Source organism: Talpa occidentalis, unplaced genomic scaffold, assembly GCF_014898055.3.
Source record: "Talpa occidentalis isolate TD23 unplaced genomic scaffold, MPIMG_talOcc4v2.1 talOcc4.7, whole genome shotgun sequence".
In the NCBI taxonomy this organism is placed as follows: domain Eukaryota; kingdom Metazoa; phylum Chordata; class Mammalia; order Eulipotyphla; family Talpidae; genus Talpa; species Talpa occidentalis.
The window spans coordinates 68,572,543-68,594,310 of NW_023605083.1; positions in this window are offsets into that span (position 1 = coordinate 68,572,543).

Below are 21,768 nucleotides of genomic sequence, written 5' to 3' on the forward strand. Positions count from 1 at the left end.
ACCATCTGCCATACTCAGGCTGGCTCAAGAAACTGACCAGGCCACATTTGCAAGTGAAAGGCGCCAGTTACAATGCTGCAAGGAAAAGGAGTGTCATCCAGCCAAATGAGGAGAATCATCCAGATGAATCAGTGAAGTAACAGGGAAATGCTTTGCCCTAGGTTTGGGCCCTGGAAAGAGGGCATGCAGGCATATGCTGTGGAGGGTGTGCTTATAGATGATACGCTCCAGACCCATTAAGCGTATTGGAGTCTTATGTCCAATTGAGATATATTTTAGCTGTGTGATCTTGCAAAAGCAGCTTTAGCCTTCTCAAGCCACTTTGTCTTTACCAGTAATACCAAAAAATAATTATTGATTAATTGAGCAGTGATCAGGTGTTGGAATCATATTGCTAGGCCCCTTATATGTGTTATTGCATTGATATTTCAGCCACATAAAAGTTAGTGAGAGAGAGAACATCACTTCTCCAACCTCAGCTGAGGCCTGTGAGGATGTGAGGAGGTGTGTAGCTGCAGGAGAGTCTCACAGCATGGGGGAGCTATGCCTGGATTTTAATCTGCGACTGTTTGATTCCAATCTTGAGTTCTTTATTACGGTCCTTTTTACAGCAGAATGCAACTTTGCATAAATTTAAAAAAAATATTTATTTATTTATGCGTACAAGAACTAGAGTACATGCCAGGGGTGGGGGTGTGTGAGGGGGTTCACCAGAGACAGAGTGGGGAGCAGAACAGGCAGATCTACTGAAATACACTGCTGAGGGAGCAGCGGGAGAGACAGGAGAGTTCTCCTTCACCATGTGGGTAGCTCCCTGGCCGGGGATCAATCTCGTGCTGCAGTGGCTCTGGAGAACTTCATAGGGCTGTGACTTAACCCCTTGTACCACCAGGGAGGCCCCATGTAATTTTGTTTTGGATGCAAAGTCTCACATGGAGTAGGTGTTTAGGGTGATTTTGTTGAGTGAGTTTTAAAAAATAAATTTTAATCAGAAAAAAAGATCAGCATCTCAGGATATAGTAGGGTCTATATACATGTTCAACTGCTATGTGAGCATTGTCTGTAGATCAGCTACTCTCATTCTTCTTTTTCAGTAGCAACACTATTGATATATTTAATTACTTTTTTTAAGATTTTTCTTATATAAGAACTGGGGTACAGGCCAGATTTGTGGGAGTGTGAGAGGATTCACCAGAGACAGAGTGGGGAACAGAACAGGCAGACTGACGAAATACACTGCTGAGGGGAGTGGTGGACGCCACAGGAAAGGTCTGCCGCACCATGTGGTACCCTCGCCAGCTGGCAGGGAATGAACTGGTGCTGCAGACAGCTTCACAGTGCTGCGCTCAACCGCCTGCGCCACCAGGGGAGGCCCTGATATATAAATTATTGATTGTGTGTGGGGGTGGGTGGGGGGGATGTTTGTAGGTGTTTGGCAGCACCTTTACTTTAAAAGTAAAGGTGACAGTAGCATCCACCACCACTTTCAGTTGTAGCAATAAAGAAAATATGTCTCCCAACATTACCAAATATCCCCCATGGGCAACATTTCTCTTGCTTGAGAATAACTGTTCCTAATTTATATCTCTTTAGTATGAAGAAGGAGGGGGGCTGCATATGCTTCTCTGCAGGGGGGGATGAGGTAGTGGGGAGAGGCTGGGCACTGTAGGGGTGATTGATCTGTTACCATAGTGCAGGAAGTACCAGCTCCTTCAGGGATTCTGTGCTGCTCCTGCCTTAATGTGGCTGTGGGTATCATGGAACCTGGTCAGCCCAATGTGAGTTCAAATCCCAGCTGCACCATTTTCCAGCTCTGAATTTGGCCAAGTTTCTAACCTCTCAGAGCCTCCCTCAGTTGTCTCACCTGTGAAAGACAGACAACAGGATTTATCTTGAGACATGATCTACAAAGTGGAGACAATGATCAGATTGATGTGATAAAGCTATCACAATTTAATCTTCATAAAGCAAGTATTAGAAAAGAATAAACCAAATGAATATAAAACATTACTCTTAATGATGCCTGACCTTCTATAATCTGTGCATTTTCTTCCTGCCAACTGAGTTACAGATGTGATAGAATACTCTTTGGATCAGGGCTTTGTCAAGACTGTTTACTCCTGAGTGTCCAATACCTATGGCTGGCTTGGGACATAATAGGTGCTCAGTAAAAGTCTGGTGCATTAATAAATGAACTGAATAACAAAGAGGAAATTTAAAGCAATATTCTAAAAAGGCCCAAATGTCACCAGTATCATTAAGCCTTCATTATTCCAAGAACACCAGCTGTAATGCAAATGATTGTCACTGTGTAATGGGAAGACAAATAATGCATATGTCATGGTATAAGGAAAGATAGAATCTATATACCAGTTATCTTTCAAAATTGGTTAAAAGGTAATTTGAATTTGAAAGTTGATTTATCTAAACCTGGCTCTTACCTGAATATAGTGCAGATCTTAATTAAAACATACACTAGAAATAGAGGAACAGTGAGCTGCTTGCTGAAATGTCACTCCTATGAAGAGAGCAGAGGTGGCCCCATGAAGGTTACCTTTCTTCCCTGGGCAAAGGATGCTCCACTGCATCAACTAGGAGAGGGAAACTGGCTAAGTTATGAGGGGCGTAGGCAGTAAGGGAGTGCGTCCACCTTTGGGCTTCTGAGTGGCCATTGTGAGAAAGGTGGCATCTTACCAGGGCTTTCACCAGGCAGGAGAGAGGGAATCTCAGAGGTAGGTAGAGAGCAGCCGAGTGATTACGCTTACATATTTATAACACACAAAGATTATCATCTTTATAATCGTACTTCTGCACTCTGCTAACTAGGTGTAAAGTTCAGTGTTATTTTGATCTTTCTTTCATAACTCCTTTGAAACCCAGTTTCCTTATCTAACAGGTAGAAAAAAATAATACCGTATCCTTCATGGGATCTCTGTAGGCATGACATGAGATAATGCATAAAATCACTTGGCGTGATTCCTGGCACAGTGAGCACAGGACACAAGTGACTCATTGTTAATGTTATGATTAAACTCATCATCTGAGTGTGTGTGGCAGGGAACAAAACAGCATAAACTGAGGATCTAAACTATACAAGTTAGAAGCCAGCTCTGTTTTTGAGAAAATGCAAAAGAGATGGATGGATGGATGGAAAAGTGGGTGTGAATCAGATTGATGGGAACATGGAATGTGGTTCTAAAGACTGGGAGCGGGACTCCCCAGTGGCACAGAGGTTGAGCACCGTGCCGGGAAGCTGTCCGCAGCCTCTGCAGCATGGATTCGATTCCTGGTGGGTCAGGGAGAAACCCACATGGCGCAGCAGACCTCTGCTGCCTTGCCCGCTGCTTCCCTCAGCAGTGTCTTTGGTCTGTCTGCCTGTTCTGCTCCCTGCTCTGTCTGTGGTGAATTCTCTCACTCTCCCACACCTCTGACCTATACCCCAGTTCTTGTATAAATAAATAAATCTTTAAAAATTAAAAATAATAAAGACTGGGAGCTCTAATGACATGTGTGAGAAAATACATTTTTTTTTTTTTGGTTTCTGTCATTCAAAAGGATTATTTTTGACATGAAGTGGTCCTTCAATCCTTGTAAATCAATTCATATAGGTGACCTGGCCCAAATTCTCTGTCTGAGAAAAAACACTGCTCATGGCAGAATTTATTCCCTAGCTACTTGTCTCCATTTTCCTGCCAAAATGGGGACCCCTTTCTTTGTGTGCTGCAGAGAGAACACCACTTGTAATTAGAGGAAATAAGCAGAGTGGAAGGGGAAAGGCGGTGAGCGTGCACAGTGCTGGCGGAAGTCTCCCAGGAACAGAAGGTGATACGTTGTGACAGATGCCTTTGTAATGTTGTTTGTTAAAACACTGTGTGGCTACATTTCACAACATTTTCGAATCTGCCCCTGCCTTCCCTGGGTGTTTTGGCAGCACAGAATGGAAACTCTTGGGACTGAGGACAGTTGAGTGAAGGGATGGGGCGCGTAGGGCAAGAAAGGATTAGAAATATTGATGTAGTGAGATTTGTGTTCAAAGTCATCTTCACCCAGAGGCACCCCACCTCCCGCTAACACTGCCTGTACTGGGGTCGGGGAGTCATCACTTAAGAGGTATACTCATTGCGTGCAATTAAATTCCAATCAAATGAATATTTGAGTACTGGCAATGTGCCTAACTACATTAGGCTCTGAGAATAGAAACAGGATAAAACACTATCCCTACTCTCAAGGGATTCACATTCCAGTGGAGGCAATTGGGCTAACACACAGCACACACATACACATACACACAGCACACACACACAAATACAAAACACAAAAAGTATGGTGCAAAAAGATTTTTACAGAGCCACAGTTTATTCCTCATTCAAATTTGAAGGAAAGGTATATATCTGGATTCCTGGGGAGGAGAAAGTATAGTTCCAGGTGAACAATGGAAGAGTGAAAATTTGATGGGTATAGATACATGAATGACAGTGTGGAGGAACAGCATGGACAAAGACAGAGAGATGAGTTTTTGGAGAACAGAGAGTGAACCTGTTGATAGGGAGAAGAGGGTTGCACATACAAGAAGAAAATGAAGAAGGTAGAATAGTAGGTTTGTCCTATACTATGAAATCCTTGAACTGAAGAGAGAGACACTTGGCAAAGGAAAGACCTTGAAGGATTTCTGATCATTTGGGTGACCCCTGAGGTTATATCTTAAGGATCTGCTGATAATTGTCAATGAAATGCCAGTTTAGATGAGAGATTACAAATAAAACATATTTACTTATAATGTATTAATGCATGTGATTATCATTCACATATATTAATAGAAGTGCATTTTATACATTTATATATAATATTAATATAAATACACTTATGTAAATTTATATATAATATATTTATATTGAAACCAACCTTATCTACCAATTCCCTTGTGTTGTAATTTCTAATCTGTGCCCACTCTGTGCCAGCATCTATCAGGGGCATTGGGAAGATGAGTGGAAGTAAACTTTGGGCTGGTGTAAGTTTCAAGGTAGAGAGCTGGTGCAGAGGCCATAAAAGAGTTTGGGGACCAGTTCTGGAAAGATCTGTCTCAAGAGTGAAAATGCTTTGGATCCTCATGAATGCTGAACCTCATAGATCTCGAACTCTATGAGAAAGACCAGACTCAGTTGCCCGTGAATGTGCTTGATCTTTCTAACCTCTGAGAGAGAAATAGGCCTGAATTCAACTCAACCCTGATACTGGCAGAGGGCTCAGAACTGCAGTTATTCTTCTGCGGACCCACTAGACCTCAGAAAGTGTCATTTGGCCTTCACTCTTGGAACAGACCAGAGACACTGGACCAACAGAGCAAAACTGTCATATATATCTCAAGGTGTCTGCATACAGAGAAAGGAGCTCAAAGTACACATCAGAAAATCAGAGCTGCTAGAATTTGCAAACCTAACAAATTAATTTGAAGACCAAATATTTAAAATGGTATCAGAAATGATGATAGATAGTGAAACTGAATATATTTTCTGGAATTAAAATGATATTCAAACTTGAAATACATCATAAAACAATAATTTGAAAATAAAAATAAAAATCACAATTCATATCTGAATTAGGAACCTGAAATATATTAGAAAATGTATATATTTTCCATATAGGATGCATTGCATATAGCATGTGTTTTATATATGCATATGTGAAAAAAGTCACACAAGATCGAGGAAAATGCTCAGCAAGTGTGGAGAATGGCACTGCCCCTCTCAGAAACATCAGTTTGAAAACTATCTGCCCGCAGATATACCTTCACTGAAAATTCCAAGTGAGGGACTTATAGAACAGAAATAAAACACAGAAATAAGAAACATGGAGCAGGGGAGGAAAACTGTTTTCACATACCCCCAGGGCAGTCTCGTGGGAGGAGAATGGTGATGTGCAACTCCTCTGTGGACCATAACCAAGAGACAGCAGAGCCAGGGCTGAAACCATTGAGTGTGATCCTTCCAGAGCCTGGCGCGGCGCTGAGTCTCACTCCAGATAATACTGATCAAGTGTTTAATGCACCACCCAGTCCAAAGTGCCTAGTTACAGTGGCATTGTCCAGGTCACTCAGTCTTCACAATGACATTTCAGGCTGGCAGATGAGAAAAAGCAAGAATCAGGAAATTTAGGTTACTGGTGCAGTTCACACTGCTACACGGTAAAGGTAGAATCAACCTCAGCCACTTCCCTCCAAGCCCTGTGCAGACTCTGGTGCCCCCACAACCAGTGCAGCCTTTGGCAATTCACCCAACCTCTCTGTGCCTGGAGAGAATCATCAGTGATTTGGGGAAGCATGAACACTGTTCTGTTTGTCTGAGGGATGTTTAAGAAAGAGAAGGAGCTTTAAAATCAGAACATGGAGAGGTCATTGTTTATGCTTCCCCTAGCAATCCACAAGGTGATAGACAAAACAGCTGGGTCACCATTACTTCAGCAAACAGTCATTTCAGACTAAGAAGAGAACTATGTGCTTCAACACTTCCTCCCATAATGGTTTCATAAAATGTTTAATTTTCCAGAAAATGGGCTTTTATCCACCTAGTAAGTGGTTCTTGTTTCCTTATTTTCACATTAATGACAAAAAAGCCGAGCAAGCTATATTTTGGTGTGTGTCATTTTGGAGGATAGAGATGGGGTAGATAACTGAGAGAAAATGGATGTTTTCATGATTCCATCGTAAACAGTCACTTAAACAAAAGCAGGGAATCTGTCTTTACCAACGTCCGGGACTTTATGAGTTCTTGCACAAAGTGGGGGGTAGTTGATTCATATCACACTGTTATATCAGCCATGGAGTTCTTCTATTAACTACCAGACCACTTGATTCTTATGGCCATCAGCTCCCCACTCAACCCCAACTCCCTCTAAATGCTCCTCCATATCTGTTTTTCCTGTCTCTGTAGTTCTATTTCCTACATTTCCCCCTTGTCTTCTCCCCACTGTGTACTCTTTTGTCAGGGACCACCTGAGAAGCTTTAACTTCTTCAAAACTTTCTCTCCTCTTCTTGATTGAATGTGATATTCCTCATTTCCTTCAAGTGTACTTTATTTTCATTAATGGCACATTTTCTCTTTTCCATGACATAATCACCTTTTCCCATTTCAAAGTACAATAAAATATGCCCATTTAAAATATGTAAGAACTACATAATTAGATTGAAAAATGGAAGCATTAGTAACACTATTCTCATCCTACTCTCCTCTGCCTGAATACCCTATTTTTATTTTTTTTTTAGTTTATAGTTTTCCAAAAATATTATATGCATTTAAATGTTCCATTTAGTCTGAAGGTACTTTGAAATGAAAACCACTCTTCTGACTGTGGATATATTTTGGAGGTAATAACAGTTATAAAGAAAAAGAAAACCAGGTAAGGGTACAGAATGGATAAGAACAGACTCTACCTGGGCAGGCAACACCCACATAATGAAAACAGGAATGTCCCTGGAAGTGAGTTGTATATGTTCAGAGAAAGAAACAAAGTTCTGTGTCTTACAAAAATCAAAAAATGCTGCTTGGGCCAGTCAGCCTTTGAGACTAGCATTGCAGAAATGGTACATCTGCTGACATGGTTAAGTCTGGGTCTTATACATGGGGGTATACAGTAAGTGTAAATGAATACACTTATCCATATGTATATGAAATGAACAGAGTGAAGAGAAACTTCTTCAGGGAAGCAATTTTTTTCTACCATTCTAGCTTTTTGGGGTTAGAAAATAATTAAACTGATGGGAAACAGAATAACAGGAGAAAAACTTAATTTTTATGTTCTGATAGGAAATATACATGAATATAAAAGATTCCAAAACAGTCAGGCAAAATGAAGTATATGTGCTATCCTGAGCTAACGAGAGGTGGGGGGGGGCTGGGTGAGGAGTAAGGTGAGACTTTACAGGGTCTTTAACTTCAAAGAGAATGAAGACAATTCACAGGAAGAGAAGAAAATCAGATGTTTGGTAATCCATGTCTTTATGACAGAAACATATTTTGGGGAGGCAAGTTTTGTTCCCCCTCAGTAGCAAAGAAAATCTTTTTTTTTTTTTTTTAAGATTTATTTATTTATTTATACAAGCTCTGGGTACAGTCAGAAGCACGGAAGGGTGAGAGAATTCACCAGAGCCAGAGTGGGGGACAGAACAGGCAGACTGACGAAATACACTGCTGAGAGGAGCAGCGGGCAGCAGGAGAGGTCTGCGCGCCATGTGGGACCCTCGCCCAGTGGCTGGGGGTCAAACCCGAGCTGCGGAGGCTGCGGGCAGTTTCGCAACCCAGCGCTCAACCGCTGCGCCACCAGGGAAGGTCCATCAAAGAAATTCTTTTATCTCTTCCTCATCTCATCTGCAGCCCAGCGCTGACCTACTCAACTCCGTTGGTACTATCTGATCTGTTACAATATGGAGATGTTTTGTATTATTTGACTGTATTATGTTCACAGCTAAGTCATTTATTTTGCTATGAATAACTCTCCGTTCTATTCCCACCTTCCCCTATGGTATTGATAATTACTTAATTTTTGCATTTGCTTAGCTTTTATACATATTTTCTGTCTAAAATTTCCCCAAAAAACTAATCACAGAACTTCCCTTATTACAATCAAATGCAGTATAGATGTATGTGCTCAGAAACTCCCTCTGGAATTTTTTGTCTTCATGCCCAATTCTGGGCTTAGTTATTATCTAGAAAGAATTCATAGAACTGTCTGGGAATGTCTCTCATCCGAATTTGAAATCACCTTATTCTCTTTTTGGAATTGAATTTTCTATTTGAATCTGCATCTTCCTTGGTTTATATACTTATGTTATTGAAACATATTTTCCAATTTTTTTTGCATGGGAGGTATGTTTTTGAGCTCTTATCTCTCTGAAATGCCTTTATTGTGCCCTGTTTCATGATTGTGGATTTTCTGTATTTAATTTTTTTCTAGGGCAGAAATTATTTCCCCTCAACTATTGATGGCATTGTTGTACAGTCTTCTTAATATATGTTCTGCCAATGCCATCTAAATACTCAATCATTGCAATGTAGTTTTGCAATTAGGTTGGATGGAAGAGGGCTCCTTTTTTTTTATTAATTTATTTATTTATACAAGCACTGGGTACAGTCAGAAGCACGGGAGGGTGAGAGAATTCACCAGAGCCAGAGCGGGGAGCAGAGAAAGCAGAAGGACCGAAGTACACTGCTGAGGAGAGCAGCGGGCCACAGGAGAGGTCTGCACGCCATGTGGGACCCTCGCCTGTGTCCAGGGATCTAACCGGTGCTTCAGAGGCTGCGGGCAGCTTCGCAGCCCAGCGCTCAACCGCTGCGCCACCGGGGAGGCCCAAGGGCTCCTTATTTTTGTGGAAGATGCTAGGGGCTCTCATTTTACCCTGCACCCTGAAAATTTACTCAGAGATCCCTTGACACTGGTTATTTTTTTCTTTCTTTGGGATGACAACTTACTGGAATTCTTCAATCTCAGAGCTAGGGCTGGTCAGCTTGGGTGAAAAGATGATCGATGGATGGACAGATAGATAGATACATTTCCTCACTTGACTTTTTCTATATTTGCTATCTTTCTTTTCTTGCTATTCACATATTGGATCCTCTAATATAATTCTTCTTTCTGCCCAATTTTCTATATCTTTGTCTTTTTGGTTAATTTTTTTAGATATATCCTCAAATTTATTCTCTAATCTAGATTTTTTTACTTAATTCTACATTTAAACGTTACTCACATCTCATTATCGCTGAATTATTTGAATGTTTTAGTGGCACATGCTCTTATCCCACTAAGGATACCAATCAAACGTGTATGTCTGTGTGCCTTGCTGTTTGTTTCCTCTCAGTAGCTTCCCGGCTGGTTTCTCTGCATAAGCCCTTGCCCATTTAGTCTATTCTCAATATAGCAGCAAGGCTGATCTTTTAAGAAAATTGATTTATGTTCTCAGAAAAATGATTTCCTTGGTGATCAAATAATCATTACCAAAAAAGCAAGCAAGCAGAAATGTGTAGGGTAGAAAGTACAAAATTACCTAAAATCCCACCACCCACCAACAACTGTCATTAATATCAGTGGCTATCAATCCATACATCTCGCTAAGGAATGTGTGTGTGTGTGTGTGTGTGTGTGTGAGAGAGAGATTCTAAAGGAGAGGGAGGAACAGAAGAAGGGAGAGAGGGAGAGTGAGATTAATTAGTGGGGAGACAATTAGATTAAAATATTTGTATTATAATGGTTAATTTAAAATTAAATGGCAAATTTAGTTTCACTCGAATTTAATATTTAGAAAAACATTTTGAAGTAACATGAAAAAAATGAATATCTCAGGAGATGTGGAGCATCTAAAATATCTAGTGTTAAGGAAAATAGGTAGCAGGAAATTTTAAAATGTTAAAATCTTAATGAGAAAAAGGGTTGTTTCTGTTTTGGATACATAGACTCTCTGCTAAAAGAAAACCAACATCCCCTGTATCCTCTCTTTCAGCCATTCTCCAGTCTTCTACCTCTCTCATATGCTATTATTAGTTAGGTTTATGACATTTACATATTCTGGTCTGAAACCACAATTTTCACTGTTGTTTCATTTTAATTGTATATTGAATAGGAGTCTGCATTCACCCCGATCCTGTTCCTGTGGCTTCCTCATTTCCAATTACTTTGTCATCATTTATCATTTTGATTACTGGATTTCATCTTGCAGATTTTTTAAAATGTAATAATATATATATTTACCTAACCCCATGTATTCAAGATACTCTCATGTCAACATATAATCAATACAAAATTGCAAATGAGTTTTTTTTTTGTTTTTTTTTTTTTACATTCTGCTTCTCTCAGTAAGTCTTTGGAGTCTGGTGTGTGTTTGACACTTGGAACACATTTCAGCCACCCTAGCTGTGTTTCAAGAGCTCTGCCCTTACGTGGAGCAGAGCCAACAGTGCAGAGAGTGCAGGCCCGGTCCTTTGCCATTCTTGTTTCTCTCGTGCATTTCCAGTTAAATTGTGATTTTACTTCAGCAGTATCTACTAATTGTGGGGTTCTGAGCTAGAAGAGATTCTTGGGGTGTTCACAGTTTGTTCATCTGTTATTCCTATGTGTTTTAACTCTGTAACATTGTAGATTCACGTCACCCTATAAGAAATAATACAGAAATATTGTAAAGAAGAAAATGGGGGGGTCTGTATTTCTTCAGTTTATACATGCTTTGAATATCTATATTTTTTTCAAATTATGTTTATTGAGCTGCAGTAGGTTAGCATCTTTGTATCTGCTCCAGAAATTATAGGTTCAAACCTCTACAGATGTGTACTTCTATGCCTACCTACAATCCTCCACCATGTAGCCTGACTTTTCACTCGAAATAAAACTTCCTTTTTCCAAAAAAAAAATTTCCTTTTTTTTTGAAGATATATTTATTTATACAAGAACTGGGGTACAGGCCAGATGTGTGGGAGGGTGAAAGGATTCACCAGAGACAGAGCGGGGAATAGAACAGGCAGGCTGACAAAATACACTGCTGAGGGGAGCAGCAGGCGAGACTGGAGATGTCTGCTGCACCATGTGGGATTCTCTTTGGCCAGTGGGGATCGAACCCATGCTGCAGAGGCTGCGGACAGCTTCACAGCGCAGCACGGTGCTCAACTGCCTGCGCCACCAAGGAGGCCCAATAAAACTTCCTTTTTAAGTGTAAATGGAAGTATGTGTCACTCTTGCATTTAAAACCCTGCCAGTGCCTGCTGGGACCTCCAGGGTGGTGCAACGGGTTAAGTCTCAGCACTATGAAGCTATCCACAGCCATTGCAGCACGAGTTGGATCCCTGGCCAGGGAGCTAACCCACATGGCGCAGCTGACCTCTCCTGACTCACCTGCTGCTCCCCTCAGCAGTGTATTTCAGTAGATCCACCTGTTCTGCTCCCCACTCTGTCTCTGGTGAATTCTTTCACCCCCCACACTTCTGGCCTGTACTCCAGTTCTTGTGTGCATGAATAAGTAAATCTTAGAAAATAAAAATAAAATGCTGTCATTGTGTCCCCTATCACCCAGTTAAAGCCAGTGCACTTATAGGGTTGATGAGCCATACAGGTTCTGACCATTGGCACACTCTGCAGCCTTCGTTGTCTTTATTTTTGCTGCACACTGCTCTTGCCACACTGCAGCCAACGTCATCTCCGCTTTTAATGTCAATGACTTTTCACCCAATCCAGCACTGTCTCATCTGCATATCACCCAAACTCTCACCTCCTTCAAGATTTTCCTCAAACATTACCTTCTTGATGAGGCCTGTCCTGGCCACACTCTTTAAAATGAATTGCCCTTGCCACCCATTCATCATTCCCAGTTCCCTGTCATGATGCTCACTTTATTTTCTTCTTTTCCAAGGCACTTGCATTTTCTAATATGCTACATATAATCTGGTGTGTTATGCTTTCTGTTTGTTTACTCCTATACCCAAAATTGATATTCTGTCAATAACTTACTGTTGACAATGAGAGTTAGTCAAAAGCTTTGTGCCTCAATTTCCTCATCTGTAAAATTTAGGTAAGATTGTTTTCATTTGTCAAATTTCTGTCAAATGCATGATTTTTTTTACATGTAATTTGTCATGTAAGCACTATAGTTTTCTTCAGGTAGATTGTCTGTATCTAACAGATGAAATAACTGATTCAAAAAGATTAGGAAACTTTCCCAAGATCTCAACATTTATAAGTAGACTTGACAGGATTTTATGCAATAACCTAGTTATCCTCTTACCATGAAAAGATCTCAATAAAAGTTTATTTTAAAATGTTTTTAGTAATTTTAGTGATTATTACCTAATGATTCCCATTTTACAGATGGAAAAACTGAGCTTTCTAGAATTGAAAAGTCTTGAACATAAGGTTGATAATTAATGAAACTGAATTTTACTGCAATTTCCTGTGGCTCCAAAGCCAATGTTCTTTTAATTCTTTTAAAAGGAATTCAGTTTGTTGGATTAAAGAACAAATGAATTTAATGTACAGTTTTCCATTGTCTTCTGCCAAATATTAAATCTCTTCATCACTAATTCTCAACACATAATGTTCTTTCTGTATATTATTCTTCTAGAGGATATAGTCAGTGATGAATCAACAGCATTTCAATAAACAGGACATTGACATTTTTTGAATTGCTGTCTACTTTACTTTCATTTACTGGGTAATCACCACTCTATCCCATAATGCTCTGAGGTTCCTACTGTCCTGAATCATTTCCCCTCTATATGTTGTATTGCAGCCTTCACTTGGGGGCCCCAGCTGCCAAATAAAAGGTCATTTAATGGGTCCTTACTCTTTTGAGCACCATTCAAAGCCTCCTCTTCAATCAGCTTCTCAGGGAGAGATCCAGGTGGGGGCAAATAGGCAGGTCACTTCAGCTCTGTTTCCATGGCAACCAACACATGAATGTGATCTTAGCCCACGACCTTGGACATAATGACCTCTAATCACATCCTCTGTGCCCCTCAGGACTCAGTGACTCCTATGGCAATTTCCTGTGACCCACTTTAACGGCAGGGCTTTCAAAAAGGTGGATTTCCTACCTCAAGCAGGGAGAGTCAAGCAGTAATTACTTCAGGGCAGTAACTTTGAACAGAAAGGGTCTTTGCAGGAATCCTACAACAGCAGTAGATAAAATATCTTACATAGATTCAAGGTGCAAATAGACCACTCTTGCTGAAGTGTTTCAGTTCCTAATTAACCCTGACTGAATACCCTTTGACCCAGCTCATTTCTAAACTTCATAGAAAGATAATGTGGATAAAGAAAGCTATGTCTAAAAAGAAATATTTGAAGGAACAAAGAATACTGTGATAAGTAAGAAGATAACACAGTGTAAGGTCAAAGATCGCTATCTTCAAATATGTTGGATCTTGACACAAGAAAGAAGAATTAAGGTTGGTTTGATGTCTGGACATGCAATCACCAGAAGACAGTTACTGGCAGGCCTTCTCTCTTTGGGAGGCTTGTGTATTATGGTAGTCAAGCCTGATGACTATTGTGTCAAGGCAAGACTTGGTTACCTATGCCTTTCACTAACTATGCCTATGTGCATATGTTGGCTTTCCTTCTTTGTGAAATAGGGATGATACTGGCATTCCTTCATTCAACGTTTATTGCAATTTACTGTATATCTTCATAGGGATGCTATATGCAGTAAATACACAAATGCATAGAAAGCACTTAGCTCAATATCTGGCAGATGGAATACATCCTCAGAGTAATTGTCACTGCTGTTGTTATTATTATTCAATCTTTAACCAAAAATAAATTTCTAAAAGTCAGAGAGCTGGAAAGTGTTGCCTTAGAAGGCATCAGACTCTGCCATTGGCCAGATCCTGAGAGACTTACCATTTAGAAAGGGGTGTCAGGGAGTAGACACTAGAAGAGGATCTGGTATCAGTTAAACTGTAGGTTTTGAAGGATCCTTCTAATTAAAGGGTGGCATTATAGTGTGATGTTTAGACATTCCTCACTATTGACAACTCTCTAATAATAATTAGGGCATAGAATCATTAGGTGCCACTAAAGCAAACTTATAGGAAAATCATAAGTCTTTTTTTTTTTAAATGTCATTCCCAAACTTTTATCATCTGACCCGTACAGTCTATCCAGATCTTTATCTTTCTGACATTGTCACTGCTTGCCTGTCCTATGCCTTTATGGGTTTTCTTTATCTTATATCTAATGCTCAACAGACAAAAAAATATTGTGAAAGTTGAAGGTTGAATGCCACCTTCTCTTCCTCCATTCCCACGCAGAATGCATTTTTATTTCTTTCATAAATATGTTCATTTAGCATGAGGTCACTGAGGAGTACACTGTGGACACAGGTGAATACACCCCACCCAATGGCCATCTTTAAGCTTTGGCTCTAGAAAGAGAGTAAAATGCACAGAAAATTATAGGAATAGCCAGCTTTGCTCACGTGGAATATCATTCCTCAGAAAAAATGAATGAACTGAAGTGATTCCTGCCAAACAGCTCAGAAACTGACATGAATGAACAAGGAAGTGTCTCCATTATCTTATGATTCCTTCTAGGGAAGAACACTAGAAACCAAACTCTGAATAGTGTTTATCTAAGGCTGGAATTGAGAATGAGAAAGAGTAATGGAATCTAGCAGAAACATAGTTGGTATTTTTAGGAAAATTTATTTCTTACTTTGGATGGTAAGTATATAAAATACATATATTTCTTAAAACAAAATGTTCTTCCTACAGAAGATATTACAGGTTGTAAAAAAGGTTCTAAAGGGTGCTATGACACATGCTCAGCGAAATAAGCCAAAAAGAAAAAGAAAAATACCGGATGGTCTCACTCATAGCAGGAATCTAGAAAACTTAAATAATGGACCAGGAAAATGAATAACTATAAGAAAGTGAAAATCAAAATCAACAAAAAACTATGAACCAGAGACACTTTTAGGGGGGCGGGGGCGGGAGGGGAGGGATTGGGGTCAGAATGGGGGGCGGCAATTGTATGGGGAATATAACAATAAAATTTATAAAAAAAAAAAAAAAAAAAAAAAAAAATCAAAGTCAGCAGAACTCTATTTAGAAAGGGGTATGTAACATAACTGGAGTGGCTTCTTGGGTTTCATGGAAATACCCTTATGTAGGAATTCACCAGATACACTGTGACAATGAGCAGTAGAAATGAAAAGGGCTCTGGGAAATTCATCTGTTCTGTCCTTATTTGCATTTTGGTATAAGTTTCCAACTTGAAACCTATTTCATCTCAGTTGAGCAGAAAGTGCATAGCAATTGAGTCATGTTTACCTTTGTATTCACTAAGGAACTGAGCAAAATCTTTGTCATTTTGAAATGAATACTAATAAAGATGGAGACTTCTAACCTCATGTTGCTTCTGGGTCACAGATAAGCTAAATGTTGAATACATGTTTCCTTTTTTTTAGAGGACACTCACCACCAATTCATCCAAACTTACAGGGTTTTAAAAAGGGATTGTGATTTGGCAGTTCTCCTGACTAGGTGTGTCACCTAGTATTTTACCTGGATTTCCAACAATATTTTACCTGGATTTCCCTCTATGAAATATATTTTCTTCCTCATCCCTTACCTATTAAATTTACTCTAATCTTTCTAAGATTCAGCTCACGTGCTTCTGACTCTATCAGGTCTTTACTACTTGTTTCAGTATGATGATGGAGCTCTTTCCTATCAATGTTTTCGCAACTCTGTGACACCCCTTGCCATAAGCTTCCTGGGTAAAGATTAGTTGATATGGCTTCTGGACCATTGTAAGAGCTGGTACATTCTAGCCATTATCATTATTAAAGGATGTTACCTCCCTTCAAATATGTACATCCCATGAAGAGAAATAGTGAGGCAGGTGCAACACTATACAATTTAGTCAATTCTATATGTCCCACAGACTAAGACTCAGTCTTAGGCACATTGTAGTTGCTTAGATATGAAAGAATGAAATGAATAAATCAATCTATACCAGTATATGAATTGTGTTTGTCTAGTCCGTTGAAGATCTCATCCTTGCAAGCACCCACCTCAAGGGGTGGAGTTATTTATTGTTGGCAAAGGACAGCTCTTTGACAAAAGAACAAAAGTCTGAGCTGGCTTCATTAAGAAGGATGGATATAAAGCGGCAACATGTCTGTGCTGAGCCATTGAGAGTGGAATGGGATAATTGCTGTGGTTACAATGAGGCTGATCAAGCTGAGAGAAACAAGTTTCAAATTGTTCCAATCAGTCCTAATCCAGCAGAGTTATTAACAGTGCTCTACCCTGGTGCGGCTGCATCTGCTAACTCGAGATAATGATTTATATCACAGTTTATGAAAGTTCCAATTTGTCCTAATTCAATAAGTGAAACCCAGCAAGTCAGGCAGGAGACATACATTGCGCTGTGACTGGAATCCCCATTTCCTTCTCCTCTCCCCACCAGCCCCAGATCATGATGTTTGAATGTGCTTCTGCTTGCCAGCTACTTTCCTTTGCAGACCTAAGTGGAGGGAGACAATGGCAGGTTGCAGTGGAAGTTCTGATCATATCCTAGAGCAGGAAAGAATGTTTTAAACAAAGCCTACAAGGTAGAGATATATAATTAGAAGTGTCTAGGCGACCCCTGAGTGTGTAGGAGTTCTGAAACTGGAAAATATGTTCCTCTAGGTTAGAAGGTACTGAATTCATGAATGCTGCAAGGGCGTATGCCTGTGTGTATGTGAGTCTGTGTGTATGCAGTTTTCCCTTCTGGGAAGAATGTCCACAACGTTCATTAGACCTCAAATTGTTCTTGTGACCTAACAAAGTTATGAGCTATTGACCTGTCTTTTCCACTCACTAAAAATGAGGAGGCAGAAAATGAGATGTGAATATAATTTCTCTAAGTCATTACTGGTGTGGAAGAATTTTCAATGGAACACAGAAATCCTCAAACCAGCCAGAAAATCATTTGTATACTGGACCCCAAAACAAAATGCAATTTTGGCAAGTGTAGTTTCTTGGCCAGCATTTCTCCTTATCCAGTCATCCTGTGCAGTGGCAGTGTTGCCCCCAATCAGGCATACCGGTGGCTCCTTCATAACCAGACATGTCCCGTGGATAAAGATCGTTGATAAGCAAAGAGAAAATACGGTGTCATGGGAAGGAACCTGTTCTTGCTGTAGATCCTGGTAGAGAGACACAAATTTCAAATTTAAGCAATAAATGATGGAGCTTAAAGTCACACCATTTTGTCACTGCACTTTTTTGAGATTCATTTTATCTGAAAAAAATTCTATTTTTTTAAAGATTTATTTATTTATTTATTTGTTTGTTTGTTTGTTTGTTTGTTTATTTATTTTTTTGTTTATATAGAGCCAGAGTTAGGCCAGAGGTGCGGAGGATGAGAGGATTCACCAGAGATGAAGCAGGGAGCAGAATAGGCAGATGGACCTAAAGCACTGCTGAAGGGAGCAGCGGGCAAAGCAGGAGAGGTCTGCTGTGCCATGTGGGTATCTCCCTGGCCGGCCAGGAATCGAACCCACGCTGCAGAGGTTGTAGACAGCTTCACAGCGCTGCACTCAACCTGCTGTGCCACTGGGAAGGCCCTCTAATTGTTTTTTATAATATCTGAGGTGCTTGTGCTTTGGTATTTGCTGCTTGTGAAAGTCACTTAAATTTGAGACCTTGACACATCACCCAAAACAGTGATAGTGAAGGCAAAGATAAACAGCTGGGACTACATCAAATTAAAGAGCTTCTGCACAGCAAAAGAGACAATAACAAAAACAAAGAGAAACCCCAACAACTGGGAGAACATTTTTGCACCCAACACTAATGATAAAGGACTGATCACAAAAATCTGCAAAGAGCTGATGAGACTCAACAACAACAAAGAAAATAATCCAGTCAAAAAATGGGCAGAAGAGCTAAAAAGAAACTTCTCTGAAGAGGAAATGCAAATGGCCAACAGGCATATGAAAAAATGTTCAACATCACTTGTAATCAGGGAAATGCAAATCAAAACTACCATGAGATACCATCTTACACCAGTGAGAATGGCACATATTAAAAAAACTAGCAACAACAAATGTTGGCGAGGTTGTGGAGAAAAAGGAACTCTTCTGCACTGTTGGTGGGAATGCAAACTGGTCCAACCACTATGGAGAGCTGTGTGGAGATTTCTGGACCTACTAAACATAGAGCTTCCATATGATCCAGCAATTCCACTCCTAGGTATTTACCCAAAGGACACAGAAACATCAATTCCAAAGAACACCTGCACCCCTATGTTTATAGCAGCACTATTTACAATAGCTAAGCTTTGGAAACAGCCCAAATGCCCAAAAATAGATGACTGGATCAAGAAGATGTGGTACATATATACCATGGAATATTACTCAGCATTCAAACAAGATAAACACATGCAATTTGCAGCAACATGGATGGCGCTGGAAGGGATCATGCTCAGCGAAATAAGCCAAAAAGAAAAAGAAAAATACCGGATGGTCTCACTCATAGCAGGAATCTAGAAAACTTAAATAAGGGACCAGGAAAATGAATAACTATAAGAAAGTGAAAATCAAAATCAACAAAAAACTATGAACCAGAGACACTTTTAGGGGGCAGGGGCGGGAGGGGAGGGATTGGGGTCAGAATGGGGCATGTGCAGTTGTATGGGGGAATATAAAAATAAAATTTATTATTTAAAAAAAAATTGAGACCTTGTTCCTATTCCTATAGGAAATCATACCCTTTTGAAGGGATTCCTTGAGGTTCCTCTAGCCAGTTCAGATTGTAGACTCTGGAGAGAAATAGGTAAGGATCATTCCTTAAATGATCTCACAATCTATGGCAAAAAGACCAAGATGTAGCAAAAGTCAAGAAGCTGGCTGTCATATCATGGCTGTCATCTTGGATGGAGCAGAGTGTTAAAATAATATGGGGACAGAGCTGTGAGTAATTCTGAGAACAACAGCAGAGTTGGAGAGAAGCAGTCATTTGGTCATGATGTAGAAAAAAATATGAATCTACCAGAGAAAGTGGGAAGGATAATCCATAAAACTGACATGGCTCAAGCAAAGGCAAAAAGCTGTGAAAGTGCAAAATATTTCTGGAATGGGAATGTTGTTGTTTCAGCCAAGGATGGTGCCTAGCTTTTAATGAAAACCCAATAAATATTTGTCGAATTAATGAGGAAATAAGTGGCTAAATAATTTTAATTACTAATGATGATAGCTAATACTTATTGAATTATCCTCAGTGTCAGATTCAACACAAAGCACTTTCCATTCATTATAGTGCCGTTTTCCACAACTGGTATATGAGATAAGCATTATTATGATTCTCTTTTTATTGACTTATTTATTGTATTGAAATAACACTGACTTATAACATTATTAGGTTTTCAGGTGTACACCATGGCTATACACTTTATGATATTCTCAGTTTATAAGTAAGTTTATTGATGTCCAGAAAGGCAGAAGAATTTATCAAGGTCATAGAGCCAACATCAGGGCCAGAATTTGGTTATGGTGTGACAGCATAACCTGTGATTCTGTGCAATTAGTTCTTTGTAAAAATATAGAATGTGTTGGAAGAGAGAAATGGGGTGCAGTATACTAGAAAGATCATTATGGACATAATGAGAAAGAACTTGAATGCCATACTGTGGAATTTGGATTTCACTCTGGCAGCAAAGGAAAGCCATCTCGAGTTTTCCCAGCATGGGTGAAGCAGTATCTAGGCTGTTTTTGAAAGACAGATGGAGGGTTGTGAGACACAGACTGAAATGTCAGGAGACTATATGGTGCAGAACCATTGCAGAGACATAAATAAACCATCTTCTCTGACCTATTGTTCTGTAACCTGTTTTTGTTTTAGTAAACAATATAGCAAATGTGTAGTTCCACATCAGCACATAAGCATCTGCCTCAGTCATATTTTTTTGGATAAAATTATTTTATGATAAACACTTTTAAATATAAAAAGTACAGAAAATAAAATTGAAACCCACATGCCCATTTATGTACTTTCTGCAATGTTCAAGTCATGCTCAACATTTTTTTCACTTATACCTCCCTTTCTCCACCTTATTTTGAGCATTATACAATTTACTCAATAAATATGTATATATTTCTTTCTAAAAAATAACCTACTTTTGAAATCCAAACATATATTATTACAATTGGTAAAAATAACTAATTCTTTAACGCAATCCAATACCCAGTTCAATGTTCCAATGTCCCCACTCCATCACTTTTAATGACTAGGCATGTTCCTGGGTTTCATGTAACCAAGCCCTATTAATGGATATTTATGATCTTTACAATACTCCATTGCTCAAAAGAGACAAGTCTATGGCTATGAAATTCACATTTTCTTTAGCAATAGGAATCTGGCAGTTTATTGGTATACGTAGGTACCTTTGGATAGTAAACATTGGAGTTTCACATTGTCTGTCTTGGTCCTCATCTTCCCTTACCCAATCTAGATTCAGGAAAGGAAGATTGTTTTAAACTATAGCCCAGACCATGTCATGTCCACCCATATCCGTTCACCATTGGATCTAGCAATGATTTTGGCATTTAAAATTTCTGACATCAATAAACCAAGCATAGAATAGGATTTTGTGAGAAGTTAAAATAATAGTAATTCCAATTTCAAAGTCCATTAGTAAGGTTTTATTGCAGCACAAAGTTATTTTTCTGTTTAAATGTATGGTTGAGGGCTGTTTGAGGGCATAGAGTTTAAGATATATGTTACCGATGAGAATCACCTAGAAAAATTTTAAAAACAGATTATTGGGACCCACCCAAAATATTTTGATTCAGTCAAAGTCTAGGGTAGGGCTATGAATTTTAGCCGCATTCCAGATCCAAGATGGTTTGGATGTTACTGATCAGGGTGCCTTTTTCTCTGACCTACTAAGAAAATGAGCAAGGCCTCAATGCGAGGGTCATACTGCGACAGTAGCAATCCCTCCCACGCTGCATTTCCTCACAACCCGCATCTGCTGGCCACAACCTCCCCACACCCCGTGACTTACCCATAGTTGTACCCTGACCCTGACTAGTATTTGAACCTGTCATTGCTTCTTAGGAAAAATGGGGAAGGCGCCTTGACACAGGCGGATCACACTAACCAGGAAGATATTTATTCATTAGATGCACATCACACCTTTACTCAGAGTCTGGATCCTACGCTTAAAATATAGATAATTATCCAGTCACAAAAATAACCACTCTGCATCGAGCCTTGAAACAACACTAGGGAGGAGGGCCTGAT